This window comes from Ochotona curzoniae, unplaced genomic scaffold (assembly GCF_017591425.1).
Source record: "Ochotona curzoniae isolate NIBS_2020 unplaced genomic scaffold, NIBS_Ocur_1.0 contig_4838, whole genome shotgun sequence".
Classification (NCBI taxonomy): Eukaryota; Metazoa; Chordata; class Mammalia; order Lagomorpha; family Ochotonidae; genus Ochotona; species Ochotona curzoniae.
The window spans coordinates 1,103,889-1,117,421 of NW_024466399.1; positions in this window are offsets into that span (position 1 = coordinate 1,103,889).

A 13,533-nucleotide genomic window follows, 5' to 3' on the forward strand; every position below is an offset into this window, starting at 1 on the left:
GGCAAGATCGGCAACAATACAGAACTATTGAATTGTCAAAAACACTTGAGCAGTGCCCTCGGAGCCTGCCCCACACTGGGACCCTGGGATGGTTGGGAGGCTGGGTGTGGCTTCTCCCCTTCTCTCTTCCCTTCCCCCAGATACAGGAATAAAAAAAAAAAGAGAATGTTAAACAATTATCTCACCCATTTTCCTCTAGCCCTTGACCCTTCACACCCTAATCAAATATGTAAAAATTATCAAAAACTAAAATTGAGACCATTTTTTTTTAAATAAAAATTAATAAAATAAAATCAAGTGACAGAGAGGTGGCCAAAATTCCCCGACCAACCCCCCTTTCGGTTTCCTTTCAATCATCATGACAGTGAAGTTCACGTCCCTTATGCCCTGAAGTCCTCAACAAGTACCTGAAGTAGCCTGATGATAACCCTGTGTTTAAAACCAAGCACCATGCTCACGCTCAGCTCCTCTTAGGCAGCTAGTACAAGGTCAGGAGCTTGGAAGCCGTGCCTTCCCCACCCACCAACATAATCCTTTCTGGCCACCGGAGAGTCAAATGACCTATTATCACCGGTAACCTGAGAGGGGCAGTATTACAGCATTGTATAACTGTTACCCCCCGCAAAGCTCCCATAAAGGTCCTGATAAGGAGGGGCTCGCTCTCCTGTTGTGGTGCTTCTGTGCTCTGGCACTCCCCAGTCCCTGCTTGCTGTCTGGCTTCCGCTGGACCGACCCTGAGGACAGGTGTCCCCTGAGCAGGGCCCCTGTGTGTCTGTATTCCTCACCCTCTGTTCACTGCTTGGGTGTGTCAGCGAAGACAGCAGTGCTAAGCTGCTTTGTGTTTCTAATGTGTGTGCTGTTGGAAGTCTGGGAGAGCTGAGGTCCAGCGCAATGCAATGTGGACAGAAAAGCCAGGGAAACGTGAGGTCTGCATCTGGGTTGGTGTGTCCGGGTTCTTTGCTTCAGGTCTCTTAGGGTAACTTACATTGCTGGGCAAGCTGGAGTATCGCTCTTCAGTTTAACGGGCACATTTCACAACGACTGTTTATGCCTCTCAGGGTTTTGATTCAGACTGGATTGCCACGTGACTTGTCGTTTTCTAATTTTTTAGTGGGCCCTGCCATCACCAAACTTGGTTCATTAAAAACTCCTTAATACATCCTAGACTTGTCTGGCATGATCTCTCTCGCACCCTATAACATCTCTTGCTCCATTTTATGGAATGCAATATTGCTCAATTCTAGACTGGAAAATAAATCTGGTTAATATCTTTAACGTAAATTTGTATTTGGCACACACATCAACATGTAACATGTACATATCGTTTGACTTAACAACTCTGCTTCTAGAGATCTATTGTGCAGAAGCAATCAAAAGGATATAAAGATAGAAAATTTTTTAAAGATTTATTTATGCTTAATGCATTGAAAAGGCAGTGTTGGAAGGAGAGACACAGGGATTGCTCCTTCTCCAGGTTACTCCCCAATGCTCACGCTAGCGAAGGCTGGACCAGGCAGAAGCCAGGAGTCTAGAACTCTGTATCTCAAGTGACTAGCAGAAACCCGATGACTTGGGTTATGATCTGTTGCCCCCCAGGTGCACTAGCAGCAAGTTGGCTTGAAAGCAGAGACACATCTCCAGTGTGATATGCCGGCATTAACCCACCGTGCCACAGCCTTGTTCCCCTCTGCGAGACTTTCAGAGCAAAAATACCGTACCCATGATGAAGGAAGGAATTTTTTTTTTTAATTTATTTGTTCCAGAGACAGAGAGATCTTCCAGCCACTAGTTGACCTCCACAAAGCCTCTGACAGTCAGAGCTCCGTGAGGCCTGAGCTCTGTCTACAGCAGAGTCCCAAGCACTGGAGCCATCACTTACAGCCTTCTGTTGGGATGATGGCTGGGACTCGACCTGGGCACTCTGCGTCTCAGTGTCGTAACTGCACATCAAATACCCACCCCACCCGAAGGGCCAAAGTAACAGCCTCATTCTGGAACTTCCAGATAACAGAACACATCCTCCATGTGTTACCTACCAAGGGTAGCACACTGCAAGGCATGAAGCCTCACGCCCTGGCCCCGCTCCTTGCCGAAGGTGATCTCTGTAATGTCCTTAATTGAGTAACACAGCATCTGGGAGACCACAGCGTTGCTATGACAACCAGAAAACTCAGAACTTCACAGAGAGGCATTAAAAAAAAAAATTCCCAGCAAGGTGAGCACTTGGCCCCATTGTCTCCTTGCTGGGAGCAGCGAGACTCAGATAGCCAACCTTGTCGTAGGTGCAGGATGGGCCTCTGCAATGCCTTGTGGCTGCTGTATGCGATCTGCAGAGGGGACTTCTTCAAGGACTGGCTACATTTGAGGAGTAACCCAGTGAATGGGAGCACTCAGGCTTCCTCTGTTTCTCTGTACCTCTCAAATTTAAAAATAAATTTAAAACATAATTATTGGGGCTGACACCATGGCATAGCAAGCTAAGCCTCTGCCGGTGATGCCAGCATCCGAAGTGAGCACCAGTTCATCCTGGAAGCTTCACTTCCCACCCAGCTCCTTGCTAATGGTTAGGAAGACAGCAGAAGACGGTTCAAGTTCTTGAGTCCCTGCACCCAAGTGGGAGACCTGGCTCCTGGCTGCAGATCGGATCAGCTCGCCTCCAGCTATTGTGGCCATTTGGGAAATAAACCAGCAGATGTAAGATCTCCCTGTCTCTCCTCTCTCTATATAATTCTGCCTTTCAAAGAATAAATAAATAAATCTTTTTAAAAGAATCTTTTCCTTAAAAAAAAATCTTGGGCCCAATGCGGTAGCCCAATGACTTAAGTCCTCATCTTGCATGTGCCAGGATCCCATATGGGCACCCGTCATATCCCGGCTGCTTCCCTTGCCTTCCAGCTTTCTGTTTGTGGCTGCGAAAGCAGTTGAAGATGGTCCAAAGCCTTGGAACCCTGCACCCGCACAGTAGATCTTAAAGAAGCCCCTGGCTCCTGGCTTTGGATCATCTCAGATCTAGCCATTGTGGCCAGTTGGGGAGTGAATCAGCGGACAGAAGATCTTTGTCTCTCTTTCTCTCTGTAAATCTGACTTTCCATGCTTTCCATGACTTTCCATCATGACTTTAATGCTTGAGCTTAAAAAATGCTTATCCTTTTACACTCATGGCAAAAAACAAACAAACAAACAACAACAAAAAACACCATAGTCCTTTCTTGGCTTAAAATACTTGAACTCTTTTCCTAAACAACTAGAAGTTCTCCCTCTCCTCTCCCCCATGAAACAATGAAAGCGGTGACCTCTATTTCGATCAATCCCAGTTGGTGATCCTTGAGGAAGGAGACGCAGACGAACTACAGGCAGCAGTCAAATGGGAAAGTTCCCCCAGAGCCCGGTTTCTTGGCGGAGTGCAGAGAGAGGGCTCTAGGCAGGGCCGCGCTGAGGAGGTCCTGCAAGACCTCGGCTTGCTATTGAACTGCGCAGGTGTCTTAGGCGTTGCTTTGACAAGATACCCAGAGGCTGGGTAGGTAAGAAAGAAGTGTATGTTGCTTAGTACCCTAGAGGTCAGGAAGTTCACCAGGGGGCAAGTGCATCCGGAAGGGCTCTGTGCTTGGTCCTGACCTGTTGGAAAGTGTCACCCGGCAGGATACCTGGGTACTGAGCAGCACCAGAGAGAGGCCGCAAACAAGGGGTGGTGTCCCCACTCATTCCTGCAACAACTGATTCAGACCTGTATGACCTAACCCCCTCTCTCACCCTGGACCTTAGTCCAGCAAGGGTGGGTGTCCCGTGATCTGGCCCTCCTTCTAACCCCCACCTCTTACAGGTTCCACCTGCTTCTACTACTGTCACTCTGGGGCCCAAGCTTCCAGTATCTTGTAAGGAGGAATGAGAATCCCCAGAAAGCAGAAGTCCAGACACACCCACGAGCTCTTACAGGGCTGGGAAGATCCACGGTCCCATCAGTGAGTGGCACGCGCTCATGATACAAAGGACACGAGGCAGAATCCTCAGACGCAGGCTGCTTGAGTAGGGGAGCGAAATTCCTTCTACCCCAAAGGGCTCTTGGAAATAACCCCGAGAGATTCCTATGATGTGGATATCAGTTTCATTGTTGAATGTCCTCCAAAGGGCCCCGTGTAAAGGTTGGTTCTCCCCAAATCTTTGCTAAAGGTAGGCAGAGGATGAGAACCTGGTCCAGGTATGGCGCCTGAAGGTGGGGCATATTGAAGTGCTGGTTTAAGCCCTGGATGACCTACTTCTGATCCAGCCTCCTGCTAGCATACCTGGGAAGCAGTGGCAGATGATGCAACTGTGTGGGCCCCTGCACGCCATGTAGGAGACCAGGATGGAGCTCCTTGCTCCTGACTTGGAGGCAGACAAGGCTGTTGTAGCCATTTGAGGAGTAAGGCAGCAAATGAAAGGTAAATTTCTCTCGCTCTCTCCCTCCCTCTCATTGCCACTCTACCTTTCACATAAAATCTTAACACAGAAAAGAGTCAGGCCTTGGAGCAGCACTGTGGCAGAACAGGCTAAGCTGCTGATGGGGATACTTGTTTGAGTCCTGGCAGATCACTTCCAATCCAGTTCCCTTGTTATGAGCTGGGAAGACAGTAGGGGAGGACCAAGCTTCAGATAGGCTCAGCCCCAGCTCTTGCAGTCATTTAGGGAGTGAAGCAATGAATGGAAGGGGTGTGTGTGTGTGAGTGTATGTGTGTTCCTCTCCATGTCTCTCTGTAATTGTCTTTGAAATAAAAAAAAATAAATTAAAAATAAATGTGAACCTTAAATGGACCAGTCTGATTCCAGAAAACTGCAATCCAGAATAAATTCATTTTAAAAAAAAAGATTTATTTAACTTCACATAGTGAAGGATGGAACAAAAAGGATGGACAAAAAGGATGGAAGGGCAGACAGAGAGAGAGGAAGGCAGATCTTCCATCTTCTGATTCATTCCCCAAGTGGCCACAAGGCTGGGATTGGTCCAGACAGAAGCCAGGAGCTCCAAATTTCATCTCAATCTCCCATGTGGGTGGCAGGGGCCCAAGCACTGGGACAGCTGTCCTCTGCCTCCTAGGCACATCGGCAGGAGCTGGATGGGAAGGATGGGAAGCAGAGCAGCCAGGACTTGAACTGCTGCTCACATAGGAAGCTGACACTGCAGGCAGCAGCTTAACCCTCTGCACCACAATACTGGTGTGTCTATATATATATATATATATGATTTATTTGTCTATTTATTTATTTTATTGGAAAGGCAGATATACAGAGAGGAGGAGAAACAGAGAGGAAGATCCTCCAATGATGATTCAATCCCCAAGTGGCCGCAACAGTGAAGGTGAGCCACTTCCAGGAGCCAGGAAGTTCCCTCCAGGTCTCCCACATGGGTGCAGGGTCCCAAGGCTTTGGGCCGTCCTCAACTGCTTTCCCAGGCCACAAGCAGGGAGCTGGATGGGATGTGGAGTTGCTGGAACAGTTGCTGGAACAAGAACCAATACCCATATGGGATATGGGATCCCAGGCGCATTCAAGGCGAGGACCCCAACCATTACACTATCGCACCAGGCCCTAAACATATACCTTTTAATTCCATTTGGGGTGTGTGTGTGTGAACTTTTGAAGTACCACTTTATATGAAACTTTCAGAGAATAGACCACAGTATTTATGGTTTTCAGTTAGTAATGTTTAATGCTCAACACTTTCCATCTCAGAGATAACTATGTGGATGCTAGTAAAAGCAAGGTGAGAAAACAACCGAGACAATATTCTAAGATTAGAGTTTCTTAATCTCTTATTTCCTTTTGGATCATCCAAGAGAACCCTAGGGGCACTTTAGGATCACTTCTAAACATGATTAAATTGATTCAACTTATTTAGCGACAGGATTTTGCTTAGTCAGACACATTGAGACACATAAAGAAGAAATCAAACACAAGTGTATCAATTCAGCTAAAGTGAAAGTACTTTACTTGGTAAGTTCATAGACCTGTTACAACCGACAGTTAAAAAACTACTGGGGCACTTTAAAAAGGAAAAAAGATTTGCCAGAAACCTTCATATATCTAATGTTGAGGTTGTATCTAAATGGTCTGAATATTAATCATTTAAATAAAAAGTAAAACCCCAAGTCATCTTTTCTATACACGAATGCAACCCTGAACTCTCCATGGTAGAAAACTAAGATGTTGCCGAATGTTACAACCTCAAGCCCTGGGGTTGGTGCTATGACCTATCTGGTAAAGCCACCACTCGCAATGCCACCATCCCTTGCGGGTACCAGTTGGAGTTCCAGCTGCTCCATTTCTGATCCAGCTCCCTGACAATAAACCTGGAGAAGCAGTGGAGGATGGCCAAAGCACTTCGGCCCCTGCACTAAAGCACCTGGCTCCTGGTTTCCATCTGATCCAGCCCTGGGCCTTGTGGCCTTTTGAGGAAAGAACCAGTGGCTGAAAGAGCTCTCTCTCTCTCTCTCTCTCTCTCTCTCTGTCTCCTCCTTCTCCACCTCTCTCTCTCTCTCAGTAACCCTGACTTTCAAACAAATTAAAAAACAATAAACAAATAAACCTCCGGCCCTGAAACAGAGACAACTGCTATCCTGGTGGAGCAGGAGGTGCTACAAGGAAAAGAACAGCACTGCTGTCAGCAAGTTCTCCAACCTGACCGGAAGGAAGCAGAGCTGGGTGGAAAGGGGCTAGTCGGGGTCCAGGCCTTGCAGCACGGCTGGGCCCTGGACCCCAGCATACAGGATGCTCCCGCTCCAGGAAGTCAGCTGAGGTCCACAGGACTCTGCTTCCTGCGCTGCATCCTGGGAGTGCAGCTCCAGATGAAGACTTGCACAGGCAAGTCAGCATCTGTCCACCCCATGCCCTGGTGGGTAAGAAATGAAGGTTTTGTCCAGTGGAGGTGCTGTGAGATGGTCCGTGAGGTTCATCGCTAGCAGCCTTTAGTGTAGATTGTTCAGGTTCCAGTGGCTCTTCTTAGTCATTAGCTTGTAATTCCTTATCATGGTCCCTAGTTACCATACCTAACGTCTCGATGCTGGCCTCTGCGCTGAGAGCTTGTGCAAGACCCCCGAGGCAGAGCTCCTGGTCGCCAACCTCCACATTCCCTTCCCGCTCCTGTAACAGCATTTTCACAGTCAGACTTTGACAGGTTTTTCAGGAATTGGATCAAGCCTCAATGAAAAAGCCCAGCTTTTTGGCATTCCAAAGGAAACATGCTGGCCCATTATTACCGACCATTCAAAGCAAGGCTACACACACACACTCTGACCCAACTAGAGGCCCACACATGAGCTCGCTTGTGCACTGCTCATCCCCAACTCGGGACTCTAAAACTGACTGCCTTTGTTCCCTCGGGCAGCCTGGGAGTGAATGATGTGCCTTAAGAAAAAGCAGGTCCCTGGCTTTTCTGACCAAATTTGTGGGATAAAACATAAGGGACTTGAAGCAACAAATACAAATACAGTCTTTTTTCTTTTTTTAAGAAAAAAGATTTGTTTCTTTTTATTTGCAAGCCAGAATTACTTTGAGATAAGGAGACACAGAGAGAGGGAGAAAAAAAAAGAGAGATCTTCCCTCTACTAGTCCACTTCCCAAATGGCCACAATGCGCAATGGTTAGAGCTGGGTCGGTCCAAAGCCAGACTGCCGGAGTTTCTTCTGGGTCTCCTGCATGGGGGCAGGGGCCCAAGAACAGGGGCCATATTCTGCTGCTTTCCCAGGCTGTTAGCAGGAGGCGGATTATGGGGACAGACTGTACTGAGCCAGTAAGCACAATACGATAGTGGATGCTGAGGTGAGGTGAGTCATGCCAGCCTGGGGTCAGTGGGTACCAGATTCATGAGCCCCAGAGGTCTGGGGTCCAGAGGGGCTAAGGTCACCTGACCTAGGCCCCTGTAAGGTGGTTGCTGGGTTTGTGAGCCCTGGAGGTAGGGCATCTGGAGAGGCTTGGGTGGCCTGGCTCGTGTCCTTGGGCCCACCTGTGAAGTGGGCAGGGAGCTGCAGGGATGGGTAATCTGCAGGGGGTTCTGGTTGCCTGGCTGAGGTCCTTAGACTCGCCTGCACGAATATGCCCTTCCGAGGGGAATCAACATGGCAGAATAGGATAAGGACACATTTAAACAAATGGAGAATCATTAGCCAAGGTGAAACAGAGAGGGCACGTTCCAGGAAACAGGAGAGGACAGAAGGATGGTGGGGGCACCTGGACACTGACAGACACAGGAAAGCAGTGGACAACAGTGTGGTGTTGCAGTGACCAATATCCCAGCAGCATTCAGCAAGCAGCCATCTGAACTCCACTGGCAGCCAGAACCCCACTAGCAACAAGGTAGGAAGGGGTGTTACCCAGGAACTCAGGAGGTCAGCCCAAAGAACTGCCTGTCCTGCTGGTCTGTTTGGTTTTACCAGGAGCAGACAGAACAGCAGGTCCCAAACAGGCAGTGCAGGAATAGAGTGAATTTCACAGCCGAGTACGCCACCTAGAGCCAAATAAGGTGTCATTTGGTGTAGGGAAGCAAAGGCTAAGGACAGGACTGCACATGCACTGAGCTGGGAGTGAACACATTTCTGACTTAGTACATTGCAACAATGGAGCATCCAACAGGTTCCATCCAAGATAGGTCCAAGTAGCCCCCAGACTTGATGGCCAGCGGATTAAGAACTCCATGATTTAATCAGCTTCCATTTTATACAGTGTGGCAAAAGCGTTGAGACTGCAGGGACCATAGTGAGCTGCGCATGCCCTGACCTGGGAACAAAGCTTAGCACATTACAATTGTTCTACAGGGAAAATAATGCCGAGTTAGGCACCATACAGCTAAAAGTTAGGTCCATGCTCTCCGCCTACTCTCTACCCATCTCCTATAAATCCCAGCTGCCATCCTTCACCCCCAAAGTGGTAAGGACCAAAGCATTTGAAAACACTGTTGATCGCTTTGAAAAGGTGGCATAGGGGATTAAGACACAACCTATGATGCTAGCTCTCAAATGAGCACTTGCTTGAGTCCTAGCTGTCCCACCTCTGATCCAGCTCCCTGTCAATGCAGCTGGGAAAGCAGCAGAAGACGGCCTGAGTGCTTGGTCCCCTTCTGAGCACCTGAGAGACCCGGATGGAGTTCCAGGCTCCTGGCTTCACTGAGTCCATCTGGGGAGTGAACTAGCAGATAGAAATTCTGTCTCCCCCTCTTCCTTTCCTCATTCCCTCTCCCTCTGTCATTTTGCCTCTCAAATAAATAAATACATCTTTAAAAGAAAGAAAGAAATGTACCCTTTGGCTGTGAGACTCGTTTTCATATGCAGTGACTGTTTCAATGTATCTACGGTAACCCTCAATTTAACATCTGCCCACACGGGTGACAATACACCAGTTAGCATCCAAGGCAAAGGAGTCAGGGGCAGACCCCCAAGATGTGAATCTCAAATTCTCCTTTTACTCTAGGGTATCTTAACCTTGTTAGTTCCTAAAATCCCACTTGTTTTTTTTTCCCCAGAGGTGAAAAAGACAAAACAGGAGTTCTCTCTCACCTTGCCAATGGATGACTAAATGCTAACTGCCATAACCCACTGTCATAACCATAGCAGGTGCACCGGAAGGGTTGGGTAACTATTTGCACGTGTCATTCCTACACAGCAGCTCTCCCTCGAAGATTTCCAGTGTGTAGAACAGACTCCATTGCTACTGTTCTTTTAAAAAAAAAATTATTATTTATTTTATTTGAAAACCAAAGTTACACAGAAAGACAATTTATCTTCTGATTCACTTTCCAAATGGCTGCAACAGCCAGGCCTGGGCAGAGCTAAAACCGGAAGCCTGATCTGGGTCCCAGAGGTTTGACACTGAACCAGTAGTGTGGAAGTCAGACTTTCGGCAAACACCATTCATAGCTCTTCTTCCTCTTCTTTACCTTAAATGGCATCAGTTTGCCTTCACTAACACTCGGGGTTGATTATTTGTAGGCCCTGGAGCCAGGGATAACTTACTTCATGCTTTCATTTTTTTTTTATTTTATTTTTTTAATAATGATTACATGGTTGATCAGGGTGGGAAGGATCGAGGTTTAGGGAAAATTGGGTGAACTCATCACTTCCAAGTTTGCTGTTTCTTCTTGCTGTTCCTGTGCTGGGTTCAAAAAGCCGCCAAGCAGGGGGTCTCGACGACCCACCCATGCTTTCATTTTAAATCAGAAAAAGGCACCTTTTCGTCAAAGCATGGTATTCCCATCTGCAGAAAATAGTCATCAATTTTTTGGTTTCAACTTTGTATTTTAGAAGAGACTTTACTGCCATCTTCTGGAAATCTGTTTTTATTTTTGTTATCAGTACCAAGTCTGACAGTGTTACAATGTGAATAACACCTGTGTATATAATGACACATTGTACTCCTGTGTGTTCTAACACCTGGGTTATATTGTATAATGTGTGTAGCAACGCATTCTAGACCTGTGTTATTCACATACTCCTGTGAATGTGTTCTTGCCCGGGTCACACCCTCTACTGCGACCACGTGTGATACAGGCTGTGATGTGCCGCCGTTATCCAAGGATGCCGATACGGTGAGACGCAGCTACGTCCAGATACGTGGTAGATCTTATCATAGGGACGTGCACTCATTGTGACTTCTTTCCAGATGATCTTGAACTCACAGAAGAAGCCTCTCGTGGATTTGATCTGGTCCAGGCTCAGGACTTTGGGAAAGGTGGGATGGTGAACAAGAGAATGGATGATGAGGATCTTCCATTGGGTGAGTCGCCCAAATGAGAAGCTGAGAAGCTAAGGCAACAAGTGTATCATCTTGCTCTTAGAAATAGGGTTGGGCCTGGAACAGTGGCCTAGCAGCTAGAGTCCTCGCCTTAAACGCACCGGGATCCCATATGGGTACCAGTTCTAATCCTGGCAGCCCCACTTCCACCTAGCTTCCTGCTGTGGCCTGGGAAAGCAGTCGAGGACGGCCCAAAGCCTTGGGACCATGCACCCATGTGGGAGACCTGGAGGAAGCTCCTGGCTCCTGGCTTCAGATCAGCGCAGCTGCGGCCGTTGCAGCCACTTGGGGAGTGAATCATTGGATGGAAGATTTTCTTCTCTGTCTCTCCTCCTCTCTGTATGTCTGACTTTGTGACAAAAATAAAAAATAAATCTTTAAAAAAATAATAAAATAAAATGCCTCTTCCTATCTCTGTTAAAAAAAAAAAAAAGAAACAGGTTCATTAGACATCACGGACGCCCCACTCTGCGTGACCCCTGACCTGGTTTTCTCGGGGTTTCAGAGGAACTGCTTAGGTATCCTTTGCAAAACTGCCACTGGGTAAAGACACATTGGCAATGAAATAGATCCTCTTTGCTTCCTCACTAATAATTTAATACATAAACCCTCATTTTAAAAAGAGAGAAAACTGCTTGTCGAAATAAATAAACCATGTCAAAAGAAGCCTGCGGCTATGATGCCCGTGTGCTCCCCAAAGTTCATGGCGGGGCGGGGTCAGGCGAGGGCAGGCAAGCTAAGCTCCAGCCTGCGGTGCAGGCATCCTGTACGGGTACCAGTTCTAATCCCAGCTGCTCCATTTCTAATCCAGCTCCCTGTTAATACCTTGGGAAAACAACAAAAGATGGTCCAAGACCTTGGGTCCTACCGCCCACATGGATAACCCTGAGGAAGCTCTTAGCTTTAGACCAGCTTAGCTCTGGCCATGTTGGCCGTTTAGGGGTGGGTAGGCCATCTTCCACACATGACCCAGCATATGGGGGGATCTCTCTCTCTCTTTTTCTTTTTACCTTTCAAGTAGACTTTTTTTTTTTTTTAATTCGAGTGTTATCTTTTTTGGCAAGGTAGAGTGACACAAAAGAAAAACCATCCACTGGTTTAACACCTCAAATAGTTGCAATGGGATGAGATCAGAGCCAGGAGCCTGGAATTTTGGTCAGGACTGCCATGCAAAATGCAAGGGCCCAAGCACCGTCTGCTGCTTCCCCAGGCACCTGCACACGGAGTTGGATTGGAAGCGGAGCAGCCAGGATCCAAGCGAGCTCTGCAGGTAAAGGCTTCAACCACCCCATCACAACACCAGACTCAGGTGTCAGAATCCCCAGTGCCATAGTGTTGAGAAATGGGAACCCACAGAGATGATGAGGTCAGGAGAGCTGTCTTCTTGCGTGACTTGGTGGGACCCTGATAAAGTGTGCGTTCTGTTCTCTCTCACGCCTTCTGTCTGTCACGAGCGGGCACAGCCAGGGAGTCCTCACCTGAGACAGGCCCTGGATCCTGGACTTTCCAGCTGCTGGAACCATGAGCCACACGGGCATCTACTGTTGATAAATTACCCCGGTTAGGAATTCCTCAAAGGCAACAGAAAACGGACTAAGACACCTGCCATCTTCCCAAATCCCTGCTGCTTACCCCTCATGCTTAACACACTCATTCCATCAGAATAAATGAGGAGGGACAAAGTTTCAGTGAAGCGACATCTAATCCTCATAAACATGTTGAAAAGTTTATTGGAGCATAACATTAATACATTTCCCAATTTATTCTTTATTGTAATATACTAGACATTTAGAGGAAATCACTTGACATGTCTTTTAAAATATAACCAGACTGGGCCCGGCACGGTGGCGCAAGTGGTTAAGGTCCCCTTGCACACCCGGGATCCCATATGGGCACCGGTTCTAATCCCCGCAGCTCCACTTCCCATCCAGCTCCCTGCCTGTGGCCCGGGAAAGCAGTCGGGGACGACCCAAAGCCTTGGGACCCTGCACCCTGTGGGAGACCCGGAAGAGGCTCCTGGCTTCGGATCGGCATAGTATCGGCCGTTGCGCTCACTTGGGGAGTGAATCATCAGATGGAAGATCTTCCTCTCTGTCTCTCCTCTCTGTATATCCGCCTTTCCAATAAAAATTTAAAAAAGACTAAATCTTAAAATATATATATATATATAACCAGACTGAGACTAGTGTGGTGGCCTCGTAGGCTAATCGCTGCCTGTGGCACCAGCTTTGCATGTAGATTCCAGTTCAAGCCCAGCTGCTCCACTTCCGAACCCACTCTCTGCTGGTGGCCTGGGAAAGAAGTAGAGGATGGCCCATGTAGGAGACCTGGAGGAAGCTCCTGGCTTCCAGCTTAAGAGCAATTCAGCTCTGGCTATTACAGCCATTTGGGAAGTGAACCAGTGGGCGAAGCATCTCTCTGTCTCTCCCTCTCTCTCTCTAATTCTGACTTCCAAGTTAAATAAATTAATCTTTATAATAAAAAAATAATATGATGCAGCCGCTCATGTTCGGACCATGCCTTGGGGCTGTTTGTGAGTGTTTTCTTCAGGCGGTTCTGTCATTCTCTCTACCCCTGCAGCACGATCCAGGAAAACTTTCCAGGAAGACGGGAATATTCTAGAACACAGCCCTGTGGCCTGTGGACACTCAGAATGTGGCTAGGGTGCGTGAGAAACTGGATCTTTAATTGGAAGCAATGTAAATGCAATTTGTACTGCCACCTCTGGCCACTGGCTGCCCTGGTAGGGAGGGCAGCTTGTACAGGCTCTTTCGTCTG